Source organism: Ostrea edulis, chromosome 8 (genome assembly GCF_947568905.1).
Source record: "Ostrea edulis chromosome 8, xbOstEdul1.1, whole genome shotgun sequence".
Classification (NCBI taxonomy): Eukaryota; Metazoa; Mollusca; class Bivalvia; order Ostreida; family Ostreidae; genus Ostrea; species Ostrea edulis.
In genome coordinates, this window is record NC_079171.1 from 28,217,911 (window position 1) to 28,227,098 (window position 9,188).

A 9,188-nucleotide genomic window follows, 5' to 3' on the forward strand; every position below is an offset into this window, starting at 1 on the left:
GGGGTGTGAAGCGACTATTCATACAAGAAGTCCATGGGCCACATCGCTCACCTGAGTCACTACGCCCTACCATTGGGGTGTTGCTAAAACGCGGAACAGTAAAAAACGGAACGGAATGTAAGAATTAGAATGTGTGTAATGTAGCCAAGATAACACCAACAATCAGGGGGGAAATGCTTTGATTTGATTAAATCTAAATTTTAGGAATTTGTTTACAAACGGTATAACAATTTAATCTTAAAATTCTGCATCATAAAATGATTAAGCGAAGTTATACGTTTGTCTAAGAATTTACAAAGCGTTTTACAAGAATTTTGAAATTTCGGCATTGAGAGAGGTGTTGGGGAACAGCGACACATATAGGTATGGGTAGAGAATGAAACGGCGGTTCATACCCCCCCCCCCCCCTGGCAAAACGTCATTAACGCACATTTACATGAGACTTAGTGACCACAACACTCCAATACTAAATAGGAAGGACTTCTGGCAGTTTATTTCCAAACTAAACATTTAGATTAATAATAAGATGACCTTATAATTCCATTCAAGTACAGATACATCATGAAATAAATCTGTTAATTCCCTTTACTATGGGTCGTAAACTTCACCTTAGTTTTTATTGGTTCTGTTCCAATCTTTCTTTCCCGTTGTATTTCTTTGGGTTCAACACTATTCCGCAGAATATCGGTAAATGTACGAACTTTCACATAAATTCATCCAAAAAGAGGCAAACCTTTTATACACACCGGACTCGTTCGCTTTAAAAGTTGAAGTGATACATAAATGTGTATTATTCCAGATACAGAACTGAACTCAAATTCTAATCCAATTATCTTAAAAATATCTAGTTCGATTAAAAGCAAGTTCAATTTAAAAAGATTACGTTTGAAAAATATCGTTGGATAAGCTCATTAAATCTTTCCTTAAAGGTAGCAGCCAGAATAGAGTAATAAAAATTGAAAGGGGTTAAATTATGATTCAAGTCTTTTTCAGTATGTTTATTGTTTTTCGTTATTAGTGAAACATATTGTCACAATCTGGAAAGGGGGGGGGGGGTATTAGAACATAACAAAGCCGAGAAAAAGGATGGTACCCACTGATGCTTGCTTAATGTTTTTCATGGTAAGTTAATGATTGTTTGAATATTGTTTAACGTCACTCTCGAGAATATTTCACCCATATGGAGACGTCACCACTGCCGGTGGTAAGTTAATGGGTTAAAAATACATATGCATCAGTATGAAGTACATGTATATGAAACGATGAATGATGTGGATGACTTTTCGTTCTCTCTGTAATTTCTGTTTCCCTTTTTCATATTAAGCCTTTTGATTTTACAAAATGCTGACCTCCTCATAACATTATTATTTTTCTTTTCTATTTTCGATCTGTTTTCCGTTCCGCGTTTTAACAACACCCCTGCCATTGTTCAGCTGTTGTGATTGTTAACGGATTTTTCCATCACTCTTTATTCCTATGAAAAATGTTGATCCCATATTGCGGCCCCAAAGGATTAAAACATAACTGAAAATAATTTTATCAATACAATTTACAAATATTTAATTACAATAATTGACAAAGGCCCATTGAACATCAATACATAATGTTTACATAATGTTAATGTAGTTGAAAGTAATTGACTTCTGTATACAAAACAGTCTCTAATAAATTTCACAGTAATTTTTAAGACTTTATGTACATCACTTTTAAAATATATTTGTAACATGTATCTTTCATTGTCCAGAGTAATATTTTTCTGTGTCATATTATAAATGTTTGTGAGGTAGGTGTTTCTTAGCTTAGAATATGATTTACATTGAAAAAGAAAATGAATTTCATTAAGAAGTGAAACGCGTAGCGCATTGATGAAAAAGTTTTCCGTCCAATGTTTCGTTTGATACATGCATCAAACAAAGAATTCTAAGTTTTATTTCTTATCATTTAATTATGGTTTTAAGATAGAAAAACAAATAGTTTCTCCCATCAAAAAGCTTGAATTAACGTTTCTGAAATGGCGCGTAGGAATACATATATGTAAGAATGAAAACAACAACAAAACGGCATGGCTGTGCGTTCAGGTCAGGTACAGTTACTGTGCAGATTTAAATGGATTATACGCCAAATTAAAGGTGCAATGATTAAATGCTTAATTAAATATAAAGGAAGATAACAAGACTGGATTTATGCTGCATTGTGTTGGAGGAGACGTTGTACACTGGTTGTGTCGTTGGAACGGTGGAATGCAACTCGGCTCCATTTCAATATCGAGTAAAAAGTTCAACACCTTCATCTAAAACGCACTCGTTGGCTGAGCCCCATATAACGCAATTCAATTTCATTAATATTTACTAGATCAGAAGTCGCCACTTGCTCCATCATGTTATCGACCTCGTAAAGCGTTTTCTTAAAAGTATGTTTTCAAAGTCACAAGTCATAGTATGAAATGAAATATCTTGCCATAAGAAATCTATATACAAAATATGAAAGATATACCTTGAATAGTTCAGAAGATATTAAATAGGTCTGATATTTAAAGTTGGTCCAACCCTAAGGTCAAGGTCACAAGGTTTTAACTTCACAAAATAATAAGTTCTTGCCATAAAGGATATCTGCATAGATATGATTGATTAAAATATTGTTAACGTCCCTCTCGAGACTTTTTCACTGGTATGGAAACGTCCCTCACCACTGCCGGTGAAGGGCTGAAAAACTTAGACCTATGCTAAGCGCTTACGGCCTTTGAACAGGGAAGGATTTTTATCGTGTCACATCTGCTGTGACACGGGACCTCGGTTTTTCCTGTCCCATCCGAAGGGCCGCCCCAGTTAGTTACCCTTTACGACAATCAAAGTTTACTGAGGATCTGTTGTAACCCGGATCACTACAGGACTACACTTACTGCAGATACACCATTGTTTGATATTTATTTAAAAATAGATAAATCACTTTTTATTTGAATTAGACACCTGATCCCACCCCTGGTATGTCCAAGGATCCGTGTTTGCCCAACTATCTATTTTGTATTGCTAACGGGAGTTATGAGATTGATCACTGTTCGGCCTCCGTGGCCGAGTGGTTAGAGCATCGCGCTCAAAATCGCACGTCCTCTCACCGCTGTCGGTGCGGGTTCGAATCCCGCTCGCGCCGGTAAGTGAGAAAGTTTCCCAGTTTACTTTCGGAAGGTCGGTGGTCTCTTCCCAGCTACATTGCATCTGGGTTATCTCTTCCACCAATAAAAAACTGGGCGCCACCATATAACTGAAAAATTGTTGAGTGTGGCGGAAAACATCAAGCAATCGTTATCTTCGCCTTTCATGCTAAAAAGGGATCATAAGTTACAGCTTAAGTGAGAAGGTCCTTTAAGGCAAAACATGTACATTATGTCTTTAGAAAGACAATAATATTTGTAAAGGAAATTTCACTGTTGATTATTCTTTCTCTGATATATTAGTAGCATGGCTACGTCAACAAACGAAAGCATTTGAAGCTTCGAGGATCGGGTCGAATGAATATTTGAAGGTATGTTTGGACACAAGTATAGTAAGAAAATATGTTAAGAATTTTTTTTATATTAAATTTATGAGACAGCAACACAAGAATACAGCGATGTAAGGCCTCAACCGTGTGCAGCTTTTTGTGCGCCGTAAACCGAAGGTTCTTATAAGGGGTGGATCTGTAGCTCTCTGTTCCGTCAAAATATGTTTTCAGAGAGCTACAGTTCTGCAACTAAGGGCCACAGTGAGATATTTTTTTGTTCTTAACTCAGGTTTAGGGCTTCCGTATCGAAATGTACTATAGTTTGGGAGTACAATTTCACCCTCAATTCACGAGTATGATACTGATTGTTACATTTAAAGGGACAGATTCACGACTTCCCCCAAATTTTTCTTTTTCACTTTTAATGATCAAAATCTACTGTCTAATGTGTTTAAAAGAGTTCACGTAAAAATTAAGGTTATACATTATCAAACAAGCTCATTTTAGAGAGTTTATTATTTGTTTTGAAAACAAAGATTGCGGTATGTTATTGTTTATGAAATTTTCTAAAGAAATGGATATCGATCTAAGATTATTATATCTTTCACATTTCGTAGCATTTTTGGAGTAAATGTATCATCTAAAAGTTAAAATTTGTGACTATGCAAAATAAAGATGCTTTATATTACAAAATCAATATTTCACTTGTTTGTTTGTATACATAAAAAGACTCAAGTCTTTGTTTACATAACACAGATTTAAGGCTAAAATATTGCTTTAATTCTTGCATTCAGAAGGTCAAAATTTTGGCTGTCAATATTTTTAACGTTTACCATCAAACATGAAAAATAGTTTTTATCAAAAATCGTAAACCAGTGCCTTTAAACACCGAAACAACAATACAATATATCACTGCGACCTTGGATTTACCTAATTTCCCGTGACGTCGGCTTATCATCACATACCCTACTTTTTAGCAATAGTTTACAAAGTTGAGGACCTACTTTTCAGCAAAAGTTCACGCATATGCGGGTTACCTGCTGAATTATTAATGATATGCTGAAAAAGATTTTTAAAAATCCTTTAAATGAAAAGTGCTGGGAGCAAGGGCAAATCCAAATGTATTATTCAACATATCAACAGTCATCAGCGAATTACTTTCTGTAGATATAATACCATGAACATATAAGTCAGTCGTTGCTCCCAGCAGTTTTTAAACGTATAAATATAGATAGAATATATATACGAAAATTTGTTGGCAGAGGCACTGTTCACATGCGATGGGCTTAAAATTAATGCACGATACGTGCAGATAAGGATTGATTTCAAGGTCACAATATAATATGACCTTCGAGCATCGTATATACATGTATATCGGGATTTGAGACTTCCGTCCAACGAGAAATAATACATAATATCTTGGCAAGCATTTTACAGGAAATGTTACACAGAGCCTATACAGCTGATCTACGAACAGCTGTAGTAATCTACGATGAAATATTGTGACTTTTAAACGCGGTATGACTCTAAACCTGTCATATCGCGACCAGTTTGGCTCCAAGTGATGCCAACATTTTTATGGGGTGGCGTGTATGTAACCTACTAATGTGGGCACCAAGAAAGTCTCCGAGTTGATTATTTGACGACATTGAGTGGGTAGAGAGTCGGGGAGACCTTGAAAACTTCATTTGAACTAGTTAATGCATTCCATTTAAGTTCATTGTCGATATTTCCCGATCCAGTGACATCTCTCAAGACACTACGTCTACTGGGTTCAGTCTCCACACTAACTCCAAGAACTCTCATATGTATATATATATATATATATATATATATATATATATATATATATATATGCAAGGTGAAGATAACGAACAGTGATCAATCTCATAACTCCTATAAGCATATATATTTATGTATATGTGTGTGTGTGTGCGCGCGCACCAGATGCGCATTTCGACAAATAATGTCTCTTCAGTGGTACTCAACTAAAATGTTTGAAATCCGAAGTAACAATAAACTTTTAGAGCTGTTTTAGGGTAAAACAGTGTGCCAAAACGTGGACTCAAATTCGTCTAAGGATAAGAGCTATGCGTGGGGGAGATATATATCATGCTGTTATCTACACCATACGTTCAAAAGGAGTACCAAAAGGTATAGCTACCAGAGTTCGTCGTATCTGCCCCACTCCTGCACTTTATCATGAACAGAGCACCTATCTGAAAACTGCCTGCGCAAGAGAGGCTATGTAGACCCAAAAGTGCAATCAGCTAATTTTGGCACGCGCGAATCACATTAATTAGATAAACCTACTTTAACGGAGATAAACTAACTTTATCGACCGTTAATCCTAGTTTTTCAATTTGATAAATTAAATTTATCGTCGTTAATTTACGACCGTTAATTCGAATTAACGATCGATAATACAAGTTCTTGATCGATAAACCCACTTTATCAGTTGTTAATGCCTTATCGATTGTTAATTCGAGTTAACGACAGATAATCCGGGTTTTTCAAGTCGTTAATGCTAATTAATGGACAGTCAATCACAGCCGTCGATGCAAACACAAACAGACACCCCCACCATTTTAAAATGAATCGTTAGGAGAGATCCCATCAGCCGTCTGTTAACAGCATTTTTATTTTTGAGCGAACAAGCACTTCACTTCGAGGCATTCAGCGTAAACCGGAGTACGGAGATTTCGACGCTAATGAAGTTAGGAGAGAACTGGCCGAGTTGGAGAGAAATCTCATTCGTCTCGAGGGATCGGACAACATTCCTGCAGACCGTTTGAAGAAGATGATTCAATCCGTGCAGGATTTGAAAGACACTACCCCTAACCTACATGTACCAGTCCGGGCTGATGAAAACACATTCCAAACCTCTAACAGATATGGTATATTTAACCTAAAATGTACTAACATTATATATTCCTTGCTAACTAACTGCACTTCATATTGTAATATTTTGTATGATATTCATATAGCTTTAATTTCAACAAATAACAACAGTAAACTGATTTCAATAAACATTTATTAACAACATCATATCGTTATCTTTTCTTGATCGCTCGAACAGCTTCGATTTCAATAAATAACAACAAGATATTTCTTATCCCCATGTACAAAATGAGGTGGCGCATGCGCTGAAGTCACTGTTTATCATGGAGGCGAATTTGATAGCGAAAGGATGTAGTGTTTGAAATGACGACGATTATCGTTGCTCTAGTGTGGAATTGAATGGTTTCAATTGTATTCCCTTGCGGCAAAATCATTCATGAATTGATTCATGTAAGTTTTCGAACGATTCAAATCAAATGTAAGCTGAAATAAATTCAAACCGAAGCGCGACTGATTTCCCACATACTTTATAAAGGCTTGGACAGAAACGAGGAGGATAGGAAAGACCGAATATAAATAACCCCCTCGTTTCCACAGAAACTACTTCAACTCCAAAGTTTTTCTTTATTATATACCCAAGGGAAGTAGGGCTATGCAGCGCAGACTATATTTAGGCCATTCAAAGAGAAAAACAACACAAATTTAGTTTGTTTTTTTAAATACAAATATCAGTAATTTTACAAAAGATACAACAAATATAAACCAGTTTTTCATAATTGGTCTTTTAATGTACATTTCTGTAAAAAATTGTCATATTTGCATATTGCCAAGTTCCATAATGGTTGTATCAGTTTAAGCATATCTGACAAATGTTTAATTTTTAAAATTTTGCCAAAGTTTAGGTACCTGTTTATCCTAAGATGATATGGATTTTCAATATTTTGTATATCAACTTTCTGTACTCACCCTATATCTCTACATCATTATCTCTCTCTGTTTAAACACACTCTATGTTTCATTGTCTCACCCTATATCAGTACTCTCTACATCATCATTCTCTCTCCCTATAAAAACACTCCGTACATCATTCTCGCTCTCAATATAAACATACTCCATACATCATTCTATCTCTCGCTATAAACACACTGCGTACATCATTTTCTCTCCCCCTATAAAGTCACTCCGTACATCATTCTCTCTCTCCTTATAAACGCACTCCATACATCATTCTCTCTCGCGCTATCAACAAACTCCGTATAATATTTTTTCTCTCTCTCTATAAACACACTCCGTACATCATTTTCTCTCTCTCGCTATAAAAACAGCCCATACCTTATTCTATCTCCCCATAAACACACCCCGTACATCATCCTCTCTCTCTCTCTCTCGATATAAACACACTCCGTACATCATTATGTCTCTTGTTATAAACACACTCTGTGCATCATTCTCTTTCTCCTTATAAACACAATCCGTACATCATTCTCTCTCGCGCTATCAACAAATTTCTTACATCAATCTTTCTCTACCTATAAACGCACTCCATACATCATTCTCTCTCTTTCTCTCTCCCTATAAACACACTCCGTACATCATCCTCTCTCTCGCTACAAACACACTCCGTACATCATCCTCTCTCTCGCTACAAACACACTCCGTACTTCATTCTCTCTCTCGCTATAAATACACTCCGTACATCATTCTCTCCCCTCTTATAAAACACTCCATACACCTCTCTCTCTCTCTCTCTCTCTCTCTCTCTCGCTATAAACACGTTCCGTACATCATTTTCTCTCTGACTATAAACAAACTCCTTACATCATTCTCCCTCTCCCTATAAACACACACACACACTCTCTCTCGTTATGAACACACTCCGTACATCATTCTCTCTCTAGCTATAAACACACTCCGTACATCATTCTCTCTCTCTCTCGCTATAAACAAACCCCGTACATCATTCTCTCTCCTATAAACGCCCTCCGTAAATCAATCTCTCTCTCGCTATAAACAAACTCCGTACATCATTCTCTCTCTCGCTATAAACAAACTCCGTACATCATTCTCTCCCCCTATAGACACACACCGTACATCATTCTCTCTCTCGTTATAAACACGCTCCGTACATCATTCTCTCTCTCACAATAAAACCACTCCATACATCATTCTCTCTCCCTATAAACACACTCCGTACATCGTTCTCTCTCTCGCTATAAACACACTTCGTACATCATTCTCTCTCCCCTATAAACAACTTCGTACACCATTCTCTCTCTTGCTATAAACACGCTCCGTACATCATTCTCCCTTTCTCTATAAACACACGCTGTACATCATTCTCTCTCCCTATAAAACACTGTACATCATTGTCGCTCTCAATATAAACATACTCCATGCATCATTCTCTCTCTCTCGCTATAAACACACTGCGTACATCATTCTCTCTCCCCCTATAATCTCACTCCGTACATCATTATCTCTCTCCTTATAAACGCACTCCGTACATCATTCTCTCTCGCGCTACCTCTCTCCCTATAAACACAAACCGTACATCATTCTCTCTCTCTCCCTATCAACACACACCGTACATCATTCTCTCCCTATAAACACACAGCGTACATCATTCTCTCTCTCCCTATAAACACACTCCGTACATTATCCCCTCTCTCGATATAAACATACTCCGTACATCATTCTCTCTCTCGGAAAAACCTGACACGGTCTTTGTAAAATTCCGGTAACGTTAAACCAAAATCATGCGAGTAGTGTATTGGTAGAATTTCATTATGAATTTTAATCAGAATATGTAGTTCCATAACAAAGGATGCGAGTCTGGACTTTCCGAGTCAATAAGGATATACGGAAAAACC